The 14,252-nt window shown below is 48.8% G+C and overlaps 1 protein-coding gene across 2 annotated transcripts in view; it reads left to right on the top strand.

Annotated features, from left to right (window-relative positions):
* Nucleotides 1–14,252, top strand: part of AK1 (adenylate kinase 1) — an 83,413-nt gene that overhangs the window by 30,782 nt on the left and 38,379 nt on the right. Inside the window, exon 1 of one of the 2 annotated variants that reach the window (XM_088453374.1) lies at nucleotides 7,487–7,582. The exons of the other annotated variant lie outside the window; for it this stretch is intronic. The gene's annotated coding sequence lies outside the window, so the exon portion shown is untranslated. Of the gene's footprint in view, nucleotides 1–7,486; nucleotides 7,583–14,252 lie in introns of those variants that run through there. 2 annotated transcript variants of the gene reach the window in all.

Below are 14,252 nucleotides of genomic sequence, written 5' to 3'. Positions count from 1 at the left end.
TCTTGTTCTCTGCTGCAGAACACATAAATTAGCAATATACGGAATTCGTTTTCTCGTGCTGAAATATGAACATCATCATTGTGAACTTTATGGACGATTCATGGGAAGCGAATAAGAAGTCTAATTTCTAGAAAATAATCATGCAAAATCCAGGACTTAGGTCTTAGAAGATCCAGTACATGCAGGTTAGATACATGACAGATATTTGCAGGTTTATGTCAAGTAATTGCACCATCGAAACTTGCACCAGCCCCCTGCTCCTATAACACGCCCATAATAGGGATCATGAATAGCCACCTCCCTGTCACAGCCCACAAACGCCCAGTACATTTCCAATACATTTCCTAGACTATGCGTCTCAATCGTTACTGACATATTTATAAAAGGTGCAGGTTGTGGGGTGCACATGGGCCCCTGCACCGCACTCCCTACACTCAAAGTATACTTATCTTGCTTCTGCAAGCGAGTCCCTCCTCCATCTTCCCAGTGACATCTTTAGGAAAATGGCACTGCGCAGTGACAGCAAGGACACTGGCACTGTGCCCCTACACTGATTCGGATGAAACCAACGCGAGGTGATCCAGTTGGATCCTGGCCAGGTTTTAGGGGGGTTAGGCTCCCGGTCGGGCAGAACTTTGGGATGCTGGGCAGAAATTTGACCCAGGGAGCTTTCCACTGGGTGGATTTGGATGAAAACTTCACAGAGGGATGGCAATTGGTCTGGGATGCCTAATGGAGTGGTTGGTGTCCCGGTTGGACCACACGGAGTGCGCTGGGCAGAACTTTGACCCAGGGAGCCTGTTTGAACCCGAGAAACCTGTCTGAGCCTTCCAGTGGATAGATTTGGACAAAAACTTCACAGAGTGGTCACATTGGATCCCAGAAGATATACTAGGGGGTTGAGGTCTCGGTTGGACATCCCGTTGGTGTATGGTGGGCATGACTTTGAGCCGGGAAGCCTATTCTGGTTCCACTGGATGGATTTGGATGAAAACTTAACAGAGAGGTGGCAATTGTCTGGGATGCCTAATGGAGTGGTTGGGGCTCTGTTCGGACCTCACGGCGGGAAGTACTTTGACCCAGGGAGCCTGTTCTTGGCCTTCCATTGGATGGATTCGGGCGACAGCATATAATAGAACTTAATATATTGAACATTTAAACCTGGGAAATGCCGGGTACTTCAGCTAGTATTCTATACTTTGTTTAAGCACACCTGCTGGTGGCGCTATTATAGTTGATATCTAAGAACATATATTCCCACAGCAGCGCCAGCTCGCTCAATGTTTAAACATAAAAAACAGGATGTAAAGCGAGGATTAATCAAGAGAAACTTTTGAACATCATAAGCCTTGTGAGGGTTGAGATGTGAGAGTGCTGCCAGGTCCTGGGTTACTGCTGCTGGGGTTATACCCAGGGATATAAACTGTATTATGAGGCATCAGTCAGGGATCCAGCTCCCCACAGCTCTGACACTTCGAGAGCCCCCCCTGTATACTACAGTATATACAGCATACTACTTAGTAGCATTGAATGATACATGGTACATAAACCATTGCGGAGAGTTTATATAATGTGATTGAATCTTACATTATATAAACTCTCCCCACCAGATCATATACCATATAGGGGTTTAATTCATTCAATATACTAAGTAGTATGCTGTATATCAGGGGTAGCCAACTTCGGTCCTCGAGAGCTACTAACAGTTCACGTTTTCCAGACCACCTAGCTGGTGCACAGGTGTAGTTATTACTCACTAGCACATCTGAAAAGATCCTCAGGTGGAGCTAATTATTTCATTTGTGATTCTGTGAGGAGACCTGGAAAACATGCACTGTTGGTAGCTCTCGAGGACCAGGGTTGGCTACCCCTGCTGTATATACTGTAGTATACATCGGGGCTGTATTCTTCTTGTTTACTGTTTACCTTAATAAATTTGCTGCAAGCCACAGTGCCAGCTGTGCCTTCTTCTCTTACCTGCAGTGCTGCCGGCACGTGGCAACTCCTCCGTCCTTCTCTACATTGGCGCTGACATCATCACGTCAGTGCCAGTGCAGAGAACCACAGAGGAGCCACCCGTCACTTCAGCAGCGCTGCGGGAGTCTGTCCCCGCAGCGCTGCTTTATAGGTCAGATGGGGGGGGCTTTCCTGGGCAAGCACATGGTACAAGTTGGCAGGGCTGCCATCAGAAATTGTGGGGCCTGGTACTGACAAAATAGGCAGGTTATGGGACAGCGGTTGGTGGAGCTGTGGATAATGTCTTGGTGGAGCTACTGTATGGGTGGGGGTAACAATTGGTATGTAAACCAGTTTAAAAATTCTCAACGATTGGGCTGCAGGGGCAGTTGTTATTATAACTGGGGGGCGCAGGGAAGGCTGGCTGGACAGGGGCAGGGAATACAGACTGGCTGGCTGGCTGTACTGGGGGAGGGCGCAGGGAAGGCTGGCTGGACAGGGGCAGGGAATACAGACTGGATGGCTGGCTGTACTGGGGGAAGGCTCAGGGAAGGCTGGCTGGACAGGGGCAGAGAATACAGGCTGGCTGACTGGCTGTACTGGGGGAGGGCTCAGAGAAGGCTGGCTGGACAGGGGCAGGGAATACAGGCTGACTGGCTGGCTGGACTGGGGGAGGGCTCAGGGAAGGCAGGCTGGCTGAACCTTAAGGCTGGCTGGCTGGCTGGCTGGACTGGGGATGGGCGGGGAAGGCAGGCTCGCTGGCTGGACTGGGGGGGGGGTACAGGGATTATTGACTGGTCTGGGGCAGGGCAGGGAAGACCGCTGACTGGATGGACTGGGGGGGGGGCACAGGGAAGGCAGGCTGGCCAGACTAGAAGACTGGCTGGACGGTGGGGGAGCACAGGCACGGCTGGCTGGACTGGGCCAGGGCAGGGAAAACAGAGTGGCTGGCTGGGCGCAGGGAGGGCAGGCTGGCTGGACTGGGGGGGGGACCGCAGGGAATGCTGGCTGGACTGGAGGGGGGCACAGGGCAGGGTTAGCAGGTGGCCTCGTTTTTAGCATACTTTGTTTTTCCTGAGAGAGAGGGGGCCCGATTGGCAGCGGTGCATCGGGCTGTGTAGAGACGCCGGTTTCATCGGGCTGTGTGTGCGGAGTCGCCGGCAACCAGCACGGACCTGGGAGCTAGCCACAACAGTATTGGAACGGTTCTAAGATTCATCTATACAGGCTGCATTGGTAAGCAGCTTTATACTACATAGCCTGCTTTGGCAATTATTCTAATTGAACTTATGTGACCACTATAATCGCACACTAGTGGAGACATTGTTGCTTATTTGAATGAAAGCTATTTCCAAATACTGCATAAACGTGGTTGTTACGTTATTCCCCTTCTTGGCAACAAGTTTGGAACTTTGGGCCTGATTCAGACCCACTCGCGAGCGGCTGTCCGCTCGCAAGTGGGTTGATGTTCTGCACTGAGCATGCGCACGACGGAGGGAGCTCCGTCGTGCGCATGCGCCAGACGCGACGAGCGAAGGAAAGTCCTTCGCTCGTTGTGTCTGATCAAAGGGGGCGTGCTGTCGATGTTGATTGACAGCACGCCCCCTTTGGTGGGCGTGCCGGGGGCGTGCCTCCCTGACGGGGGCGTTCCCACGGGAACGCCTCCCGTCAGAAGCCGGCCCACTGACATCACTAGTGATGTCAGTGGGAGTGATTTTGGCTCTGATAGAGCCAAAATCACTCCGGAGCTTGCGGTTGAAAACCTCAACCGCAGGCTCCGGCTCGCAGTTTCGATGGTCGCGATGGTCAAGACCATCGCGGCCATCAAACTGCACACTCGTATAGGCTGTGGGTGGTGACCCACAGCTATACGAGCGTCCAGGAGGACGCTCCATTTTTATGGAGGGCGGCCCTCATTCAGAGCGTGCGCTCTGCTCAGAGCGTACGGCTCTGAATGAGGGCCTTTGTGTCAATATATTCCATACTAGAGGATTTCTTTGGATCATGTATTCGTGTCATTGGGACATTTAGTATCACTTTTTTCCTATATAGGAAGGGTCGTGTTTTAATTATGATGCCTGATACAATCATTGCATGAACATATTGCTTACTTTTAATAGAATTATTATGATGCTGGGACCCATGCATTAATGTTGTTATATACCATATGTTGGCCCCAGCAAAGTGAAAACCTGAGGGTTACTGAGATGGGTGATGTTTTTTTCGTAGATGATCCGATGCTGCGTCCTTGAATCACAGAAGCCGACAAGAGGCGCCTATTTACACCAGACGCCTCCTGCGGCATTTTCATATTTACACACAGCCATGTGTTCACTGCTTAGCATACATACATGATTTTTTTGGGCAAAGTTGTGCAATAAAATAGAGACTGTGGAGACTGTTATGTGGTCACAAGCACCGCGCCTGTCCCATGAGACTTTGGCCCTGATTCAGAGCCGGACGCTCTGACCAGAGCGCTCGCTCTGAATCAGGGCCCACCTCCATAATTATGGAGCGTCCTCCTGGATGCTCGTATAGCTGTGGGTCACCACCCACAGCCTATACGAGCGTGCAGGTTGATGGCCGCGATGGTCTTGACCATCGCCACTGCGAGCCGGAGCCTGCGGTTGAGTTTCTCAACCGCAAGGCCCGGAGTGATTTTGGCTCTATCAGAGCCAAAATCACTCCCACTGACATCACTAGTGATGTCAGTGGGCCGGCTTCTGACGGTAGGCGTTCCCTTGGGAACGCCCCCGTCTGGGAGGCACGCCCCCAGCACGCCCACCAAAAGGGGCGTGCTGTCAATCAACATCGACAGCACGCCCCCTTTGATCAGACACAACGAGCGAAGGAAAGTCCTTCGCTCGTCGCGTCTGGCGCATGCGCACGACGGAGCTCCCTCCGTCGTGCGCATGCGCAGTGCACACCATCGACCCACTTGCGAGCGGACAGCCGCTTGCGAGTGGGTCTGAATGAGGCCCTTTATCTAATGAGAACTCAATGTATGAAATACAAGTTTGCAGAACTTCATAGATCTCCTTATGCAGACTGTCTAGTCTCACACTTAGGAAAAGTCCATAAAGATTTACAGGTCATTGATCAATTCTGGGAGGTAGTTAGTTAGCCAACAGTCAGTCAGAATTTGGGTGTTTTATTTTATTTCCTATTTTCTGATCATCTGTATTACTTAATGGAACTCTCAGGGTTTGATTCAGCCCCGCTCGCTAGGATGCGTTCGCACGCAGCCTGCTGATGTTTGCGTTCTGTGCATGCGTACGCATCGCAGTGCGCTTGCGTGAACTACTCCATGTGATCACGAAGCGTTCGCTCGCTGCGCATAGCCACCTCGCTAGAATGAGTGACAAGACGAGCCGTTTGTGGGTGGTGACAGGGGTTGGTCGATGGAAATGGGGGAGTAGTGGTGTGAACGCAGGTGTGCCTGAGCGTCTCAACGCCATTTCAGAGGCGTGCATAATTAAGACGCAGCGTCATAGTACACGTCACTTGGCTGAATTTGACACTGAAGCACTCGCAGTGCTTGCGGTAGGGTATGGTCTGTGTATACAACCGATGGTTCTCGATGACACCGATTGTTATATACACTTCTTGGAGATGACGTGTATTGCGTAGGGAAAGTGGGCGTCTTAAGACAGGCTGGTGGGCGTCTGCATACACACCACAATCGCACGCTAAGACATAGTCGGCGTGCTAATGCCTTGCTGCGCCATTGCGGGACTTGCATACTTTCGCTGCGTGCGAACGCATCTAGCGAGCGGGTCTGAATCGGGCCCACAGTTCCTGTAAACAGATTCTTTGCAGACACTCCTGGCCTGGACGCAGTTGTGTAGTGGCTGTGAGTTTTGTCGCAGGACAGGGGATGTGGTGACACCATTGTCAGTCACCCCCCCACAGTGGTGCCCGCAGTAAGCGAACTCATGGATATGCAGTACACACGAATGCAGGCCTGCACGCATTGGACACCTAATGCTGGGTACACACTGAACAGATATATCCGCAGATCGAGTGATCTGCAGATATATCTGTAGATTATGGTCCTTCATACACACTGAACGGCCCTCATCTTACGGGCAGCCGCGGGTCCCGGTGTCCGGGGGGGGGGCGGAGCAGGAGCATATCCACCCCCTCCTCGCGGCTGCCGATGCATGTGTGCAGGCGATCCTGTAGCCCGTCCGTACACACTTGCCGATGAACAGATATGTCTGCAGATATATCTGTCCATCAGCTGTGCAGCTCAGCCAATGCGATAGACATATCGCTGGTACACACTGGCCAACGGGCACCAGTTATATTGGCTGATCAATTAATGGGACAATATATCAGCCAGTGTGTACCCAGCTTAAGACTCGTTAGACTGCAGGGGTGGAATGGAGGGAGGAAAAGGCCGGTCTACCATAGGCCGAGTTCAGTATCAATGTGATAGCAGAAATACGGATTACGCAGACCAGCAGTTATGGTCAGATCGTCTGTTCATATGCTAATCTTTTGCACGGGCAACAGGGCAGGTGTAAATGTTTGCTGCTTCTGATGACTTGTCGTAAACTAGGCTCTTAATGCTGCCAACGCCAATGCCAGTGCAATGATGTGTACAGCCCTGCATATCTGCAGAAGTATGCTATATTTGCATGCACATTTTTTTATTTAGTACTTCATCTCCATGTTGCTACCAACCCCGTAACAGCCTCGAAATCTGTTTTCGTAACATCGAGGGATTTAGGATTTAGGGCCCAATTCAGAGATGTACGTTTATCCGAGGATGAACGCACATCTCTGATGGTTAGGGGTCTCAATCTGCATGTGCAGAACGGGTCCTGCAATCACGCTCGCAGACCCCCACCAAGCCGTTTGGGGGGGGCGAAGCAGGGTTCGTGCCTGGTCACTGCTCCCGGAAACATTTGCTTGTCGCCCTCGTTTTCTGGGAGAGACGAGACCAGGGTCTGCGTCGGCGGACGCAGATTCATGGCCTCTTACGTGACCAGGCACCAAAGGAGCAACCATCGCTACCATCTGTCGCAATGGTGATCCCATCCTGTGACTTCAGTCGCAGTGCTGGGATCGCAAAGGCAGCAAAGGGGCCTCTGACGCCTCCTTTTGCATTTGCATCTGAGATGGACGGATTTGCGCAGCCGCTTGTGTGCGGCTCTGTAATTCCGTCGATCTCTGAATCAGGCCCTTATTTTGCGTCATTGTATCTGGCAAGGCTTTGTAGTCTTCGCACACATTATAAAACTTTGAACACGATGATTCCATTAAGTTGTCTTGTCCCCCCATTCTGTGAAAACGTGCCAAATTTCAAACTAGAGGGTTAACAGTTTATATAACCAGTCATCTTATTTCTCCATGTAAACTTCAGAGCTTTCCTATCCTCCCCCTCTCTCCTCCTCTTCGCCCTCCCCGCAGTCGCCTGCCTCACATCTATATGCAGGTCACATCTTCTTGAGAGCCTGCTGTCCTTTACTGGCTGAGATATGGCAAGAAGTCCTGCACCCAGCATGCACTGCAGCAGGCAACTATATATAGAGGCAAAAATAGCCGGGGCAGCTGCTTGAAGATACTAAAATCTTCTCACCTCTGCCCCTGGGGTTTCCCTTTGCATAGGCACGGACAGGTCAGTACAACAGCAGCACCTCCAACAGCAGATAGTTATATATTAACGTTTGTAATAACTGGATTCATTGCAATTGAGGTGCTCCACACTGCAACTGAGATGAATTCACACACTGTGCAGTTGCATTTAATGGGTGCACGAGCCATTGACATTAAGGGGGTTAATAATTGTGTGTACAGGCGCTGCCTCACTTCTCTCTGTCCTAGTTCAGCTGCAGACTTACCAGCCATGCCACCTGTTGCTCAGGGTCATGCTATGTACAGTGTAAGACCGTGAGGCTTAATAGGAGGATAAATCCATCCACTACAGATATTGTCACAGATCTTTTTAGGATTATTATTGCTATGTAATAGATAAAAAGCCTCTGCTGGCAATGTAAGGATGGGATTAGAGCTCTTGTTGTTTTGTTTTGGCATTTACAGTCCCAGTTTTGTAGCAGTTTTCTTTAACTTGCAAATCCCTGTTTCCAGAAATTAAGTCTATTGATAAACCTAGATTAAGGTTCCCCATGAGGAATGATACAGGACTGGTTTACGGCTTTAGCTGGGGGGCACAAAGAATGTTGTAGAGGTCTGTGTGCTACATGCTAAACACAGCATACATATTATGGAGTAGGGATCATTGATCCTTAGGTCCATGGGGCTCATGTAGAGTTGGACACATTGATTTTGCATTAAATATGCATTTATGTACAGTGCATGCAGATGTGTTCTCATTCACTGTTGCTCAAGTCGCGGCAAATATCCCCTCTGCGCAGCATGTGCGGTGACTCGGCCGCACTGTACATTTTTCTTGCTTAAAATGTGCATCTGACTTATAAATGAAACAACTGGGAGCGACAAAATACATTGCTAGCATGCACTAATGAATGTGTACGAATGAGTCTGTGTACAAAGTGCTACGATGCAGCGGCCGCAGCTTTTTCTCACTCCAAGTTCTGTTGCGCTTCATCCGCGGCTTTGTACGTGTTTATAACCAACTCCTGTGCGGTTACAGTCGCAGCCCAGCGTCTCTAGTACAGTGCGATAGGCTTTAATTTAGAGAAACATATGGGACGCTGCTCTTCTCAGAGCACCTCAGTTGCATTGGGTGCCTCACACCGTATGGCGTATAGACGGTAGGTGATTGAGCATACATCTGTACATACCAAAACAAAAGTGCCCATAAGTCCATATGCAGATTGTTTGCACACTGTACACTGCGGTTCCTAATGTCTGTAGAACAGGGAAATGGTCGACAAACGTAGGCTGAGTACACTAAGGGCTTATTCACATAACTGCGATGTAGACATGGACACAGACACAAATCATTACGCTACAGGAGGGGATGGTTAGGTTTAGGCTGTGGGGGGGAGGGTTAGGGTCAGGCTGTGGGGGGGATAATTAGTGTTAGGATGTGGGGGGCAGTGTTAGGGTCAGGCTGTTGTACTGCGTTACGGTTTGACAGGCTGTTGGGGGGGAGGGTTAGGCTACAGGAGGGTAAGGTTAGGGTTAGGCTGTTGGGGGAAGGGTTAGGGTCAGGCTGTTGGGGGGTTAGGCTACGGGAGTGAAAGGTTAGGATGTTGGGGGAGGGTTAGGGTTAGGCTACGGGAGGGGAGGGTAAGGGTCAGGCTGTGGGGGGGAGGGTTAGGCTACAGGAGGGGAAGGTTAGGGTTAGGATGTGGGGGGGAGTGTTAGAGTTAGGCTGTGGGGGGGAGGGTTAGGATCAGGCTGTTGGGGGGGAGGGTTAGGCTACAGGAGGGGAAGGTTAGGGTTAGGATGTGGGGGCGAGTGTTAGAGTTAGGCTATGGGAGAGGAGGGTTAGGGTTAGGCTGCAAGAATGGTGGGTTAGGCTGCAAGAGGGGAAGGTTAGGGTTAGGATGTGGGGAGGAGTGTTAGGGTAAGGCTGCGGGAAAGGTGGGTTAGGGGGAGGGTTAGGTTACTTTCGAAATTCTCTCGGTATTCTGACCGCCGGGATCCTGAGCGCTGGCATCCCGTACCCAATCCGTTAACTTCCACTAGTTTATTTCTGCTCCCAGTCTTTGGAGGTGTCATGTGAAATCAGCTAGCGTAATGGGGGCTACTGTCGATAGATCACATGTAATTCAATCTGCCTCATAGGGTAATGCGACTTTAGCATTCACTACTAACTATATCATGTCGCATTTCTACGCTATTTGGGGAGTCACAATTGTACGCCTGGCATAAATTTGGCGCAAATGCTATTTTGTTTCAACAGGACGTATCATGTGATGCGTCAGACTGAACATATGCACGTAAACATGCTTCTTCCTACGTATATTCAGGGTGCAAATGCTCTATGTTTAAGCCTTATGATGTTGTTAATATGAAACACTGGATGTATCCTAACTGCAACTGGAGAAACACAGTTGGTTCATATTTTTACTAATAATGTTAAAAGTTATTTTTACCATTCATCTGGATTATCCCAGTGGAGGACAGTAGAATTAGTAGAAACTAGGGTGTGTTGTTATTTTATAGATATCAGAATTCCTCCCCCTTCTTTTATTGCCTATACAATCATTTACTGTCTGATGGCATGATGGAAAAACTTAGGCCGCTTTGTCGTTCCTGTGCAAATCGGAGTGACAAACCGGGCAAATATCGTGCAGTGTGTATACCCGATTGAGCGCTCTCGCGGGTCACATGCAAAGTTATGTGATTGGCCGTGCAACATGGCCAATCACATGATATCGCATGAAGGGCTGTGTAGTTTAATGAAGTCATTCCTCATGTGTACTGGCAATCTTGCATGGTCCGTGGCGAAGAGTAATCACCCCGACCATTGGCAAGATTGCTGGTCGTTCTAGTGTGTACCCGCCCTTAGAGTAACAGTAACCCCTATCCCTAACCCCTAATCCTCCCCTCCTGCAACCGGCATTGTGCACTGTAACCATGTTGAAATTCTGCAAATGTCGACATATCAACAATGTTGACATAACTGTTGACATTATGGTGTCGACTTTGTGATTATTGACACAGGGTCTGCATCATATTTCTCTAAAGCTTCTATGGTAGTTGTTTCACTAGAGTCTGCTTAACATCCAGCAGTTTTGCCCATGATTATTATAAGTGTGGATTTCTGCAGCGCCATGCAGATCAGAGATATGACAGGAGGGAGGGGAAGCTTACACGGAGAGGGAAAGCAGTGGGGGGGCATCTTTTAGTCTGTATAAAATATTAAGGGGGAGAGACATGGCCATGGCAGCGGCAAAATGATACTGTATGTTAGGCGCCTGCTGGAGAAGCCTCTTGTTACATCTGGAGAAACGTTCAAAACACCTAATTTCTGCAAAAAAATTTAGTAAAAAAGGGATCCTCTTATATATCCTTTACGCATCTGCCCCTAAATAATAAAATGTTTGCAACTTACCATTTTGTATGTAGGAATTGGTAACTAGTGGATGCATGTGGTCGTCAGTCGAATTGTCAGGTTGGCCTGCATGTAGGGCCGACCTGACGATGCGGCTGATAACCCCACGGGAGCGCGACATAGTGCATACACATTTTCCGAATTGTCGTTCCGATCCGTCGAAATCGGGCAAATCGTAAAAAAATTTGTCTAGTGTGCACGCACCTTAACTGTCACTTTACAGGCCGTGTTTGAAAAAAAAACACAATTAGGAGCTGATTGGTTGGTACTTTATCACTCTCCACTTTATCCCTTTCCAAGGCTTAATGAATAGACCCCTACATTTGTTAGGCTCACATGCTTCCCTGAGAGAACATATTATATATAGATGTATAGTGAGTTTTGCTACATGTAAATATACACAATGTGATAGGCAGGCTCGCCTACCCTCCCGATTTGGTCGGGAGCCTCCCGAATATCGGGTGCCGCTCCCGACCCCCTGGAAAGGCATGCAAGCCTCCCGGCTGCCGTCTGCCCCCCCAACTACAGCTAGAAACCCCCACAGCGGGGGGGCCCGATGACGCGATTCGCGCTAAATCGCGTCATCGTGGCTCCGCCCCCTGCTTCACAGTGCCTTTTTTCAGGCAGAGGGGGCGGGGCCACGATGACGCGATCATGCGGTCACGCCCTGGCCCTGCCCCCATGTGGAGTCAGTGCCCAGCCACGCCCCCCGCTGTGTGCAGGTATTCAGCTCTCTCCCGGAAGGAGGGAGCTGAATGTCGGCAACTATGGTGATAGGCTGTGCAAGCAGTGGCCCATATGACCTATGCGTTGTGGTCAGTCAATGGTCCTGATCAGATTGGAAAGGTTGCTCTTTAGGAATCCTGCACAAAAGTAAAAATGCTATATTTTCTATGAAATTGCAATGTTAGCTGGCTACCCTAGGGTCCAACGGACACTGATCTGAAAATGCACTAGGCTAGCCGATAAGGATTGTATCCGGAAAGTGCATCTGGAAAGTATTCACAGCGCTTCACTTTTTCCACATTTTGTTATGTTACAGCCTTATTCCAAAATGGAATAAATTAATTTTTGTCCTCAAAATTCTACACACAATACCCCATAATGACAACGTGTACAAAGTTTTTTTTTAGATTTTTGCAAATTTAATAAAAACAAATCACATGTACATAAGTATTCACAGCCTTTGCCATGAAGCTCAAAATTGAGCTCAGGTGCATCCTGTTTTCACTGATCATACTTGAGATGTTCCTACAGCTTAATTGGAGTCCACCTGTGGTAAATTCAGTTGATTGGACATGATTTTGAAAGGCATACACCTGTCTATATAAGGTCCCACACCTGACAGTGCATGTCAGAGCACAAACCAAGCATGAAGTCCAAGGAATTGTCTATAGACTTCCGAGACAGGATTGTCTCGAGGCACAAATCTGGGGAAGGGTACAGAAAAATATCTGCTGCTTTGAAGGTCCCAATGAGCACAGTGGCCTCCATCATCCGTAAATAGAACCACCAGGACTCTCCTAGAGTTGGCCGGCCGTCTAAACTGAGCGATCGGGGGAGAAGGGCCGTAGTCAGGGAGGTGACCAAGAACCTGATGGTCAATCTGTCAGAGCTACAGCATTTCTCTGTGGAGAGAGGAGAACCTTCCAGGAGGACAACCATCTCTGCCGCAATCCACCAATTAGGCCTTTATGGTAGAGTGGCCAGACAGAAGCCACTCCTTAGTCGAAAAAAGCACATGGCAGCCCGTCTGGAATTTGCCAAAATACACCTGAAGGACTCGCAGACCATGAGAAACAAAATTCTCTGGTCTGATGAGACAAAGATTGAACTCTTTGGCGTGCATGCCAGGCATTATGTTTGGAGGAAACCAGCACCATCCCTACAGTGAAGCATGGTGTGGCAGCGTCATGCTGTTGGGGATGTTTTTCAGCAGCAGGAACTGGGAGACTAGTCAGGATAGAGGGAAAGATGAATGCAGCAATGTACAGAAACATCCTGGATGAAAATCTGCTCCAGAGCGCTGTTGACCTCAGACTGGGGCGACGGTTCATCTTTCAGCAGGACAACGACCCTAAGCACACAGCCAAGATATCAAAGGAGTGGCTTCAGGACAACTCTGTGTGAATGTCCTTGAGTGGCCCAGCCAGAGGCCAGACTTGTATCCGATTGAACATCTCTGGAGAGATCTGAAAATGGCTGTGCACCGACGCTTCCCATCCAACCTGATGGAGCTTGAGAGGTGCTGCAAAGAGGAATGGGCAAAACTGCCCAAAGATAGGTGTGCCAAGCTTGTGGCATCATATTCAAAAAGACTTGAGGCTGTAATTGCTGTCAAAGGTGCATCAACAAAGTATTGAGCAAAGGCTGTGAATACTTAAATTTTTTTTACACGTTATCATTATGGGGTATTGTGTGTAGAATTTTGAGAACAAAAATTAATTTAGCCCATTTTGGAATAAGGCTGTAACATAACGAAATGTGGAAAAAGTGAAGCGCTGTGAATACTTTCCGGATGCACTGTATAGGAACATGTCTAGCAATCATCACCATGGTAATTCTTTGTACATGACTGTGCATCATATGAGATGTCTGCTTGGTAAGGTGACTCTATCTGGGACTGCAGTGCAGATAACAGATCCTTTCGCTTTCCCGTGTGACATTTCAGCTCCTTCTAATACTACAGCTTTCAGTGTATTATATAACTCAGGCCAATGTGATCATCTATTACTGTACTGTAAGGGCAGCTCTGTGAGCCACACTACCTAGCTCCTGTAAAGTCTACTTACTTATTATATTTCTAATCAAAGTGAAGGGGAAAGCTCTCTTGTAACAGGCGTATATTCGGGATAATGTACCCTCCACTGTAACAGGCGTATATTCTGGATAATGTGCCCATCACTGTAATAGGTGTATATTCTGGATAATGTGCCCTCCACTGTAATAGGTGTATATTCGGGATAATGTGCCCTCCACTGTAATAGGTGTATATTCGGGGTAATGTGCCCATCACTGTAATAGGTGTATATTCTGGATAGTGTGCCCTCCACTGTAATAGGTGTATATTCGTGATAATGTGCCCTCCACTGTAATAGGCATATATTCGGGATAATGTGCCCTCCAATGTAACAGGCAGATATTCGGGATAATGTGCCCTCCAATGTAACAGGCGTATATTCTGGATAATGTGCCCATCACTGTAATAGGTGTATATTCTGGATAATGTGCCCTCCACTGTAATAGGTGTATATTCTGGATAATGTGCCCATCACTGTAATAGGTGTATATTCTGGAT

Source organism: Taudactylus pleione, unplaced genomic scaffold (genome assembly GCF_031769625.1).
Source record: "Taudactylus pleione unplaced genomic scaffold, aTauple2 ptg000579l, whole genome shotgun sequence".
NCBI lineage: Eukaryota > Metazoa > Chordata > Amphibia > Anura > Myobatrachidae > Taudactylus > Taudactylus pleione.
This window is presented reverse-complemented; position numbering and strand designations above follow the sequence as displayed.